The 13,757-nt window shown below is 40.4% G+C and overlaps 1 long non-coding RNA gene across 1 annotated transcript; it reads left to right on the top strand.

Moving 5' to 3' along the window:
• The first annotated feature begins 99 nt into the window (after positions 1 to 99).
• LOC138739845 (uncharacterized) lies at positions 100 to 4,395 on the top strand. The gene is made up of 3 exons (XR_011342475.1): positions 100 to 167; positions 3,270 to 3,403; positions 4,212 to 4,395. It is a non-coding gene; the product is annotated as an uncharacterized lncRNA (long non-coding RNA).
• Positions 4,396 to 13,757: the final 9,362 nt, after the last annotated feature.

The raw sequence follows: 13,757 nt of genomic DNA, 5'->3' as shown, positions 1-13,757 counted from the left end.
GCTGATAATCTCAATAAAATGTAATTGTGTTTCATGTCCTGATGGGTCTTAGAGAAGAGATATATATTTGATCTTTATTTTGGCATTTAACAGGTGAACTTCTGAACAGGCGAGGCAGTATCACAGTACTTCGCTCTTTTCAAAACTTCTGTTGCACACAAAGTCATGTAAGTGATGGTTTACCTCATAATTTTGTTTTAGCTTTGATGATCATTAAAGATAATGGTATCACTGATATAAACTGGAGTAAATGTTATGATTTTAAATTTAACAGCCATAAAATCGAATAAGATTCCCAAAATTCTGAAATGTTCTTCATTCTGTTTCAAGTGTGGAGAATAGTATGATATTTGTTTATACATTGTCTTGGATGAGGGAACAAGATGATATTTAAATCCAGGATGAGGTGAATGGTTGGATTTTATTTGAGTCTCGAGGGTAATCAACAAGGATAGGAATAAGCATTTTCACTAAATCTGCGCAATTAAATGAAAAAAGTTATTGGTTACTTCAATAACTAATTGACAGGTGATACTTGCATCTGTAGAGCGATGTATGTGAGTAGAATTTCATAAAACGTACAGCACGGAAACCAGTCGTTCAAAACACAATTTGAAATTTTATCAGCTATATCTCTCTGGATTAGATTTTTAATTCTATGGATCAAATATATAAATTGTGATCAGGTACTCAGACTGTTGCAATATGTAGGAGGGTCACCGAGGATGTAGCATTTTTTACTTTGTGGGAGCATTTGCAAATACAGTTAGTTGCATCTTTTAAGAGGCTTCTAGGTAGACACGTGAATATGCAGGGATTAGAGGGATATGTATGATGTACAAGCAGCAGAGTTTTAGTTTAATTTAGGCAGACAAATGGACCAAGGTGCCTGTTCCTGTGTACTGTGAAAGGAAACAATTCGGCTATCATTATCTGTGCTTGATCTCTGTAAATGCTTGTCAATTAATCCCATCCTCTGGTTACCAACATTATCAACAATCACTGAGTTCTGTTCAATCTTGTATCATAGTCTGTGTGATACAAAACCAGTCCCAAATCTGAGGAGCATTGGCAGAATGTGGCCAGACCCTTTGAGGAGCATTGGCAGAATGTGGCCGGACCCTTTGAGACTTTTGGTTCTAACTCGGCTGCATCACATTCAGACTGAATGAAGTCTATAGCTTCGATCCTGCCAACTTCTTAAGTGCTCCCTCTTTATCCATGTGTGTCCTTTCATATTTTCTATTTGGTTCTTCCTTTCATCTGGCACTGGTGAAATCGTCTAGTTAAGGAAGTTTCTGCTTGACCGCACCTGTAGAAGCTGTGCCACTCTCCAGTCACACTCTCTGCAAGAAAACCTGATAGCATTGCTGTTCAAAAAAACGTATTTGGTATGTTGCAAAACCAATATGTCTCCCTAAAAGACTCTGTTTATGTGGTGAAACAAAAATAGTCAACAAACAGAAGAGAAGGAATCAAAAGTAAAAGAAAGAGCTAACGGGATAAAGAAGAAATTCAATGGATCGTTTGGGGATGAAAGTTGCAGAACATCAGAAATAAGAACAAAAATGGGCTCTATACAGTATCTAAAAGTAAGAAGAGAGTAGTTTAAAACATACTGGTTCTGTAGAGAAGAACTGTAATAAGGATATACCAGACTTGTTATAAAAATACTTTGTATTCATTTTCACAGGGGACGATCGGACAAAATAGTTGTGATTAAAAAGGATGCAGAAAATGACATTGATTTTAAGTCTGTAATTTCATTCAAAATTAAAATGTTATACAATATGAAAATTTTACTATCGCAGTTTACTGTGTGAAAATAAATTAAAACTTTGTAATGTAATCTTTGACTTTGTTTCAATTTCTCTTTTTTTCCACTTGAGTAGATGACAGGTTTTGAGAATTTGCATCTGAATAAAAGAAGCGCTGCCACTTTGATTAACAGTGACATTGGGTTTTCTTCCTCCATAAAAGTAGCTCACTGCATGGCGAACTGTATAAGGACCCACTTTCAGACTGAGACGTAGGAGTAGGAATTTAGAAAATCACAGTTTTACCAAGTGCAGTTGACAAGATTTTATGAAAGGAAATTAGGCATGAGAAATTTATTAAACTTCTTTGACGATTGAATTAACAGGATGATAAGGGGGATATATTGATGTGCATTTGGTTTTCTGGAATGCAGCTGATTTAATTTTTTTAATTTTAATGATATTGCTTGGAAGAGGCCCCTTCTGGCCCATGAAATCACTGCCATTCAATTGCACCCAATTAACCTAACAACCCCAAAAAAATTTTTGGATGGTGGGAGGAAACTAGAATACCTGGCAAAAAAAAAACAGGTAGGAAAACGTACAAAATCCTTACATACAGCGCTGGATTTGATCTCAGGGTGCTGATGATGTAATAATGTTGTGCTAACCACTACCTTAACCATGGTTGATCTAAGGTTGGTGTACAAGGTAAGAACTTGTAGAATTAGGGGAATATATTAACATGTTTACATGGTAACAACTGGAATAAATGGATCATTTTAGGTTGGCAAGTTAATCAGATGCAAAAGGAATCAAGGTTGAGGCTGTTATTATTTACAATCTGTATGAATGAATTAAATGTAGAAATGAGAGTAGCTCAGGCAAATCTGAAACTCAAAGGTGAGACCTAAAGCAAATTGTGAAGATGTGAAGCATCTATAGATTAAGCAAGGGGATATAAATTTGGCAGATGGTAAATAATATGAGGATATCCACTTCGTTGGACAGAATAGAAAATAATCTAGTTTAAACTGAGAGAGAATGCTGAATTCAGTGGTATGGGTGTGCTGGTGAATGAGGCACAACAAAAGCTGGCATAAAGTGAAGCAGAAAGTTAGGAAGGCAGAAATAAATCAGAAAATTCTGGATGTACTCAGTAGATTAGGCAGCATCGCGGAAAGAGAAAAGGAGCCAATGCTGGTGTTCAAAGGCCTTGTCTCAATGCTGGGATATGTTAGAAATCAAACATGTTTGTTACAGAAAGGAATATAAATGTGGACATTATACATACCCAAACGTGGTTTCCCCAATTGTATTCAAAATATTTTAAAGATATGTAAGCTCTGATGGAGTGTGTGGATTTGTATGTATGGAAGGGGGGATGGGGGAGGGAGGGAACACTATTTTTGCTGTTGTTTGTAAGAAAAGTTTAATATATTTTATTCTGTATATTTTTGAAAAAAATCAAAATTAAAATATTCAAAAAAAGTCAAACGTTTTAAATTGCAGAAAAGAAGAAAACAATGGGAATGGCTGTGATAAGATGGAGATCAAGAAAAACCAAATGACACAACATTTAGCAGAGAAACAATTTTTGATCCACCGTATCCATGTCAACCACCAAGTATCCACCTCTACAAATGGTATTTACTTTGTCTCTAGCTTCCTATGCATTGGCAATTTGGGTGCTCATCTTGATGCTTCTTCAATGTTCTGAGAATGCCTGTCTCCATCACTCTTTAGGCAACATATTACATATTCCAATCACCCTCTGGTTGAAATAAATTTTACTCATCTACCCTCTAAACTTTAAAAACGACACTTTCTATCTGCCATGAGAAACAGCTTCCTACTATCTATCTTATCTATGCCCCCTCATAACTTTGTATACCTCTCAGGTGTTTACTCAATCTCCTCTACTCCAAGGAAAACCAATACAGCCAATGAACCTTTTGCCTTAATCGGGCAATGACCAAAAACAAAACACCACGTCACAAAAGTTGATGGAAACATTCAGCAGTGGGGGCAACATTTTGGGAAAGAAAAAAGTAAACATTTCAGGTCGTGGACCCTTAGTCACTGAGCCTTTCTGGCATTTTCTGATTGTATTTCAGATTTCCGTCATCTGCTTTGTTTTAGGGTTCCTCCGCTTGGACAGGTTCTCCTCAGGTTGCATTCCGGAAAACCATCATAAGTCGAAAAAAATCATGTTGAAAAGGAATACCGCACCTACCATTTTTTTATAAGTACATTTGAATACATTTACTCCACACTGAAAACCATTAATGTACACAGCTGAAAACACACTGGGCACGAAGAATGTTTGAAGCATCGAGCTAAAATTAATTGCTGCATGGTGGGGATGCTAAAGTGAGCAAGCATCTTGTTTTGTCTCCAGAGTAATTGCTTTCCTCTTTTTTTTCTTTTTTCTTCTTTTTTTTCCCCCACCAGAAGCAGGAGTCCCACACGTGTGTTTACTAGACATGATGAGCTGTTTACAGTACACTCGTTCGCGTGATCACTACAGAGACTGCGAGCGTGTTTGAGTCTGCATCGCAAGAGTGTAGCATACCACATATCGGAAGCACGGGAGCAGAACAGAATTCAAAATTGATTCGATCCAGCATAACTTTGAAAAATCGTAAGTCAGACCATTGTAAGTAGGGGAGCACCTTTACACTCTGCTTCATATTATCAAGCCAATGGATCCCGTGGGCTATAATTTTTTCGTCCAGTCTCTTGTGGGTGGGTTGGGGTGGGGGGCTTGTCATGTCTTGCGGAAGTAAGACACTAGCCTCAATATACTTTGAATATTCTATGGAAAATTAAAATTGGCCAGAAAAGATCATCCCTGAAGAACACCATGTTTGATTAATCCAAGTGCAGAATAATCCTCTCCCTCAGAACGTTTTCTATCCGCTTGCCCATTACTGATGTTATTAGATTCATTGGTCAGCCATTACCTGGTTATCCCTACTGCCCTTGGTGAATAAAGACATGGTGTTCGTTAACCTTCATTAACTAGCACCTAACATGTGACCACCAAAGATGTAAAGATCATCAACAGAGGTCTATGACTGATCTGGCTTTGAAGACAATTCCACAGACCTACCTTTTACCCATAATTCTCCTACTATGCAAACATCGGCCCAACTGAGTCTTGTCTATTTAATGAGGCAGACTTTACTGATTCATTAGGCAGAGAATCCACAAATTTATGACTTTGGGAGAACCAGAACTTCCTCATTTCCATCCTAAATCTCCTAGTTCTAGTCTCACCAAGCAGTTGAAACCACTTTCCTGCCTCTTGTCTTTCCCTTTCACAATTTATTTGTTTCTACAAGACCCCTTCTCATTTTTCTGAATTCCAGAGAGCATAGTCCCAGGCAATATAATCTTTCCTCAATGGCTAACCTCATCACTGAAATCAGCCTGGTGAACCTCCTCTGCAATGCCTCCAAAGATGGTCAGGAGGCCAGAACTGCACGAAGGCCTCCAGCTGTGCCTTCACCAGTACCCAACACGGTTACAGCAGAACTTTCCTGCTTTCCAGAACTAGCCTTCATAAATCATAGCATAGAGTGTAGGAGCTGGGAACTGATGTTGCGATTGATTAAGGCCTTGGTGAGGCCAAGATTGGAGTATCGTGATCAGTTCTGGTCTCCAAATTATAGGGAGGATATAGATAAGGTAGAGAGGGTGCAGAGAAGATTTTCAAGGATGTTGCCCGGCTTAAAATACCTAGAGTACAGAGAAAGATTGAAGCGGTTAGCACTTTATTCCTTGGAATGTAGACGGTTGAGAAGGGATTGATAGAGGTGTTTAAAATTACGAAGGGAATAGATAGACTAGATGCAAGTAGACTCTTCCTCCTGAGAGCAGGGGAGGTTGAAACAAGAGGACACAAGTTGAGGGTAAAGGGGCAAAATTTTAGGAGAAATATTAGAGGATGCTTCTTCACTCAGAGAGTGGTGGCTGAATGGAATAATCTTCCGGAGGAAGTAGTTGAGGCAGAGTCAATTCTTTCATTTAAGAGGAGGCTATATATATATATGGATAAGAGGGGGGGTTAGAGGGTTATGGGTGGAGAATAGGCGGGGGGAGCTAGCGGAGTTGTTTGAGTAAACTGGCGTGGACTTGTAGGACAGAGATGGCCTGTTTCCATGCCATAAACTCTTATATGGTTAAATTAAATTCTTCTAGCAATGAACGGCAACATTACATTTACCTTTTTGATTACCTGCTGCACCTGCAAACCAACCTCTTGCAATTCATGCAAAAGTGTGAAATAGCCAAATCTGATACAATCTGGAAAGGCTGGTTATCTGAAATTATGGCATTTAGTGTTGAGAGATGAGTCCTGCCTAATATGAAGGTGAAATGCCTTTCTGATGGGCTGAGATTGAATTTCATTACCATACAAGTAACCAAAAGCACTGAGGAGGAAATGTGTTGGAGAAATAAAGTAGCAGGTAACTGGAAACTCTATGTTGAGTGCAGGTATTGTGCAAAATGGTCACCAATTCTTTGTTTGTTTTCTTCACAACAGAGGTGACAACAGATGCAGTGCACCAAACTGGAAGTCATACAAATTAAGAAGACAAATATTTTATTAATTTTGATCAGAGCTGGGATAGAGTGTAAAAATAGGGAAGACGTGACAGTATCGCCTCAAACCGTGCATCTTGGCGCCTCACAGTTTGGCGGGCAGCAACCTCCTTTGAAGAAGACCGCAGAGCCCACCTCACTGACGAAAGGCAAAGGAGGAAAAACCCAACACCCAACCCCAACCAACCAATTTTCCCCTGCAGCCGCTGCAACCGTGTCTGCCTGTCCCGCATCGGACTTGTCAGCCACAAACGAGCCTGCAGCTGACGTGGACTTTTACCCCCTCCATAAATCTTCGTCCGCGAAGCCAAGCCAAAGTAAGTATTGGTAAAATGATTCCTGGTGTACTGCATTGGGGGGGAAATACTTGCTTTGGAGGCATTTCAGGCTTGGTTCACGGCAGATTTCGATGAAGAAAGGATTTTCTTATTGGTATAGACTGAGATAATTAGTCAAAATTCATTGTAATTTAGAAGAATGAGAGGTGATCCCATTAAAAGAGAGAGCACATCAGGATAGAGGCTGGGAGGATTCTGAGAGGACTTAGGACAAAGCAATTTTATTTCAGAATAAGGGATCATATAAGATGGAGATTAAGTGTTTTTTTTTCTCCTCTCTCTCAGAGGCTCAGAATTATGTGTAATTCTCTACCGCAGAAAACTGCAGGCTGGATCACTGACTATGTTCAAGACCAGTAATAAGTCTTTAGTTCATGGGGGAATGGAGCAAGGATTGGGTAAGAGGCTGTTAAGAGTTGCAGAAATTGGAGCTGAGGCCAAGGGCAGATCAGCCACGATCAGAGCAGGCTGGAGAGAATATTTAACACCTGCTCGTCCTCCTCATTTAGTTGTGATCTTGTACTTTTGTCACAAAAGCAACAAAATTAAATCATAATTTTGCTTTTTAAAAAAAAAATTCTACATGCTGCCAACCTCATTTTAGCAGGTTTCCATCCACTTCGGCTTTAGAGCTTTTGTGTGTAACTGCAATCCATTAAAGTTCCCCATGTTATTGGTGCATAATATTGTGCATACTGATAAAAGCAATATAATTGTTAAAACATCAGTTGAAAATTAATTTGAATATGATTGGTGGAAAATTACCTGATCACTATTTTCAAGAGTGAATATATAAAATGATCATTGTAAATATCATTTCATAACTGCCTATTTCCTGCAGGCTTGGTTACCATGACGCTCCTTGCTAAAATGCAAAGTGTACACCTCCAGCAGGGCCCAACCATCAATTCATGCTGCATAATCTATGATTATTCCGCACATCCAAGAGAAACAGTAAATAATGAAAATGCATCCATCTTCAAAGGGTAGACATCTTCTTACCTTCAATCCTTGTTCTTCCTCAATGGGTTTATGAATTTAGCTCACACAAATTGCTTCTTTGTAACATTTATAATGTAGCCTAAATGTGCTATGGTCTTTACAAAATCATGATCAAATTAAACTAATTTTAATTTTAATGTGGAGAAGATAGTAGAGACATTTTCCATCTTTTATTGCTGCACTCAGAGGTTCCCACCTGCTTCAAAAGGCCATCAATCACGCAGGAAGAGCAGACCAAGCTGCCTCAATGACTTTCGCTCTGTAGCTCTCACATCTACTGTGATGAAATGCTTTGAGAGGTAAATCATGGCCAAGATTAACATGTACCTAAGTAAAGCTCTTGATCCACTGCAATCCGCCTCCCATCACAATTGTTCCACAGCAGACACCGTATCACTGGCTCTCCACTTAGTTCTGGATCACCTAGACAACAGGAACACTTACATCTAGCTACTCTTTGTTGACTGCAGCTCAGCCTTCAACACTATCATTCCCTCTGTGCTGTTCAACAAACTCCAAACCCAGAGCCTTTGCAAATGGATCCTTCTCTTCCTCATCGGAAGACCACAGTCAGTACTATTCGGAAACATAAGCCCCTTTTCTGCTGGCACCTTGTCCCAGGAATTAACTGGGTCAGGGGCCAGTGGAAAAAGGAAATTGTCAGCACACCAGCATCAAATGATGTCATTTCATGCCGAGGATTAACCACCTTGACCCCTACTCATATCCCCCGCATCAGCTGACGCCAGTGTGCTGATAAAACAAGTGGAAAAGGGACGGCAGAAAGTCATCTGTTTCCAGTTGAAGGTAGAACACTCTGATTCCCGGGGACGACTTGTGTCCCAGTTAAGGGTGGCCCAGTGGAAACAGCACAAAGGGATTCTTATCCCGGGAGACTGCACAGCCAATTCAAGGGATGCCAGTGGAAAAGGGGTTAACATCTCCTCCTCACTGAAGATCAAACACAAGTGCACCTCAAGGATGCGTGTTTAGGCCACTGCTTGCACACTCTTCACTCATGACTGTGGCACAATTCAAATGCCATTTATAAATTTTCTGATGACGTCACTGTCATCAACAGAATCACAGACGGCAATGATGAAGCATACAGGGGTAGATAGATCAGCTAGTTGAGTGGTGACCAACAACAACCTTGCACACATTAGCAAAGCCAATGAGCGGATTGTGGACCAGGAAGAAATCAGGTGAAAATGAACCAAGCCTTATCGAGTGGAGAGGGTCAAGTACTTCAAATTCCTGGTATTAACATCTCTGAGGATCTGTCCTGGGGCCTCCATGTTGATGCAATCTCAAAGAAGGCTCACCAGCAGCTATACTTCATAAGGTGTTTGGGGAGATTTGGTACATCACCAAAAAATGTCTACAGGTTTGCCATGGAGACCGTTTTGTCTGGTTGCATCACTGCCTTGAATGGAGGTCCCAATGTACAGGACTGGAAAAAAAATACACCAGAGAATTGTTAACTCGGCCAGTGGCATCACTGGCACCCGTCTTCACTCCATCAAAGATATTTACAAGAGACGGTGTCTTAAAGCAATTTCTATCTTCAAGGACCCCCACCACCCAGGCCATGCCCTCTTAAAGCTGGTGGCATTAAGGAAGAGATACTTGAACCTGAAAATGAGCATCCAGTGGTGCAAGGACAGCTTCTTCTGCTCTGCTGTCAGATTTCTGAATGGAAAATGAACCACAGACACCACCTCACTTTCTCCCATTTTCTTGCACTATTTATTTATTTTTGAAATGTAATTCATAGCAATATTTGCTGCTACAAAATAACTAATTTGTGACATGTTCATGACAATAAATTCTGATTCAGACAGTAGAAGATTCTCCTTTAAGAAAAGGAGAGGTGTAGTGTGGTTGAGTGGCTTGGAAGCAAGTTTCCAGGGTTTAGGTCTTGAAAATGTGGTGCTGTGATTTAAAAATGTGTGGATACTGAAGAGACCAGACATGCAGATATCATTAGATTTACATGAAGTTACAGAGGTGACCATCGAGATATTTAAAATCTCAAGTGTCCGTGGTCATAACATTAAAGTTCCCCATGTTAAATCGTTCCCAATGAATATCCATGCATGTTTGGGAGATGACCCCCTGATTTATTCCCCAAACTTTCCTGAAGTAACAGATTTCAGCTAGATCAGTAATATGATTGCACTGTTAGATCAGGACAGTCCAGGGCCTTCGGCTCCCGATGTGGTGACACTTGTATATTCCTGCCAAAAAGAAACTAAGCTCTTCCTCCTCATAACCCTCTATGTTAATATTCCTGCATTAAGAAGGAAAATTCAAGATTCACAACCCTGATTGCTTCTTGTAAGTTTCTGCTGAAGTAAACCATCACACAAAAATATCTGGGCAGGAATTAAGTAGATTTTAATTCCCTAAAGTTGTACCTGAATAAAGATTCAGTGTTTACATTGGAGGGAAGTAAGCATGGAATATGAGTAGTTCTGCTTTTTGGTACACAAAATGGCCTCTGTGTCCAAAGCAGCTATCACAAAAATATTCATGAAATTCAGACATCTTTGCTTTATGAAATTATTACTGTAGCTTACCTTGCCAGGCTGCCATGAAGATGATTGACACATGGTAGGAGATAGGGATCACATAAATCATTGAAGTGGGAAGGCCAGATGCTTAATGATAGGATGGTGTTTAGTTGAGGTGAGTTTTAGAGATTAATTGTGCCACTTAAACAATGGGGCAGCCAAGTCATTGCACGGTCCATGTGCCATGATTGCTCCAGTGTAGAGGTAAGCAAGGCTCATTCCGTGATCAGGTTGAGGATCCAATCACCCTTATTAGATTTGGGCAGTGTTTAGGTGTCATCAGGTTGGAATGGCAGGGACACATGATCACAGCCAATACTGTGGGTGGCAGATATTCTAAATACAATAAATGTCTCAGTTCAAGAAGTGGACCATTTCTAAAGTATTAAACTTGTATCTGAATAACATCCCATTCATATCCCACAGGACTTGTTACCATCATTGTAATGGACTCCACATTGAACTGTGAGTTAATAATGAAGGGCGTTCATAGCAAGCGGGCAAATGGTAAGTGTCTTCGGTTAATCAATTAATGGATGACATCATCACATGCTGGACACATGACATGCAAATGACATCAGTGTGAGAGTGAATCTGATTAGGTCATGTCTGATCCAACATCTCAATAAATGAGACTTGAATAGGAAATTCGTCGAAAGAGGCTTGTAATTGCTTTTTTATCTCCCATTTATGCACAGAAATTAGGAACAAATCAATTTTGAAGCGAACCATTTTTAAGAGAAATGGCCTTAATGTTTACTTAAAGGACAATATTATTTGTAAAATGTTATATTTTTAAGAATAACCGTGAGGCTATTAGTTCTTACTAATGCTAAAAAAAATTAATAGCAACTTTCAACAACTGCATAAGTCTAATTTACCACAGAAATTAGGAAGCTTTTTTTGTAATTCACAACAACAAATGTTTTTATTCCTTTACAATGATTCTGTCAAATCTTCATTAAACCTTGATGTTTAGATCATTTTTTACATGATAGAGGAATTGGGGGATATGGGGAGAAGGCAGGTAGGTGGAGTTAGGTCATAAATTAGATCAGCCATGATCGTATTGAATGGCGGAGCAGGCTCGATGGGCCATTTTTGGCCTACTCCTGTTCCTACTTCCTATATTCCTATGTTTTAGCATAGTTCTGACCCCTACCCCTTGCATTATGTCCTGAATTTCTGCCAATACTGAGGTTGCTAGCTTTCATTGGTCAGGGCATTGAGTACAGGAGCAGGACTATCATGTTAAAAATGTACAGGACAATGGTAAAACCATACTTGGAGTATTGTGTGCAGTTATGGTCACCAAGCTATAGTAACAATGTAAGTAAGATGGAAAGGGTGCAAAACAGACAGAAGCAAGTCCTGTTACTGGTCCTGTTGGGCTTGAATTTAAAGGAGACTGGATTGGCTGGGACTTTTATCCCTGGACATTGGAGGCGAGGGGATGGGAACTGAAAGAAGTTTATGAAATCACAAGGGACATAAGTAAGTTAAATAGCCATTGTTTTTCTCCTGAGGTAGGGGTGCGGGGTGAAAGATTTAAAAGCGAGATGAGGGAATGCACGAGATATTGCAGGTGCTGGAATCTGGAGCAGTATTGATGAAGGGTTCCAGCTCAAAACGTTGACAATTCTTTTTCTCTCAATGGTGATTCTTGGCCCCCTGAACTCCTCCTGAGGATTATGTTTTGGGACCTGGTTTACTTTTTTCACATGGGAAGGTGGGCATATGGAATAAGCTGTCTGAGGAAGCGGTAGAGGTGGGTCTAAGGGTAGCATTTCAAAGGTGTTTGCACAGGTGCACAGAGGGGAAAGGTTTAGAGAGATATGGGCTGCATGCAGGCAAATGGAACTAGCCTGGCAGACAACTTGATTGATATGAACTAGTGAGGGTGAAGGACCTGTTTCCATGCTGTAAAAACGTTTAAGTCCAGGAAGATTCAAATTCACATGTAATGATTTTCAAGGGTTTATTTTATTACAATTCTCCTCAGTTCGGCCAAAAGATTAAAATGATAGAAAAATAAACATTCACAGTTTCATCAATATAAGTAAAATGTAAGTGGTGATTCAATAGTGCAGACAGATTTTATGGTGGTTCAGAGTAGTTTGTGGTTAGAGTAATAAGAAAATGTTCAAAAGCTTGATGCTTTTAGGATAAAAACTGTTCTTGAACCAGGAGAGGCTGGTTTCATGCCTTTGCCTGAAGGTAGCAAGGAGAACAGGTTGTGACCAGGGTGATGGGGATCCTTTATGATGTTGGTGTCCTTCTTGAGGCAGTGTTTCACATAGATGGTTTCAATGGATTGGATGTTGGGGCCTGTGATGGTGGCCAGGTTTTCTACTCTCTGCAGCCTTCTGCATTACTGGGCCCTCGAGTTACCAAAGCAGTGCATGATGTAACCAGTCAATATACTTTCCACAGTACACCTGTATAAGTTTGATGAAGCATTTGACAATTTGCCAAATCTCCTCAGAACTCAGAAAGTAGATGCATTGGTGTGGCCTTTACACAATTGCCTCAATGTGCTGGCTCCAGGAGGCATTTTCCAATACAGAGGTTCCCACGAACTTGTCGGAACCAACCCTTTCCATTGCCAACCTGTCAATGAAGACAGGTACGTGGTCCTTGGCCTACCCTTTGCAGCAAATGCAAGACAAAGGATAGATAATAATCATTATTAATAGTAATAATAATCATTGATATGGCTATATACTTGTGGTGCGCTGTTAGACAGACTCGGACACACACAAGGTAAAGACAGTACAGGCTTTAATCCACAAAGACTTCCACAGAGCCAGGCTGGCTGTAGCTGCAGTAACAGTAAGTGAGACTTCGGAGGCCGGTACAGGCTTGTATCCTGGAGGGTGATTGACACCCGACTGGGTGGGGCTTGATCCCTTCAGGTTGACTGATTGACAGCCGGCCAGGTGTTGTCCTGTCCCCCTTACTCTCCTGCAGGTACAGAGGTTGCCCCCTGCAGTAGGCCAGCGGCACACTCCTGCAGGTACAGAGGTTGCCCCTTGCAGTAGGCCGGCGGTACTCTCCTGCAGGTACAGAGGTTGCCCCTTGCAGTAGGCCGGCGGTACTCTCCTGCAGGTACAGAGGTTGCCCCCTGCAGTAGGCCAGCGGTACACTCCTGCAGGTACAGAGGTTTCCCCCTTCAGCAGGCCGATGGTATACCACCACAATACTGTGAATTGTATTTCTGAATGGTCGTAATCTAAACACTGGTTAGTAACCCATTTAAAAATAAATGGCTACACAGTTCAATGACCCAATTAAAAAAACTCGAGACTCTGCTTTAAATATTCACTTACCTTCTCTTGACAGGTATTTTAATTAAGTTAAAATACACTAAATAGTTTAAATTGGTGAGTTGCATAAAACAAAGGAAGAATTATTTGCTCCTTCGAGGCATACTTAACCACATGAAAAATGAGGGGTCAGTTTCAAAAGAAGGC

The sequence above is a fragment of the Narcine bancroftii genome, chromosome 7 (genome assembly GCF_036971445.1).
Source record: "Narcine bancroftii isolate sNarBan1 chromosome 7, sNarBan1.hap1, whole genome shotgun sequence".
NCBI classification, from domain to species: domain Eukaryota; kingdom Metazoa; phylum Chordata; class Chondrichthyes; order Torpediniformes; family Narcinidae; genus Narcine; species Narcine bancroftii.
This window is presented reverse-complemented; position numbering and strand designations above follow the sequence as displayed.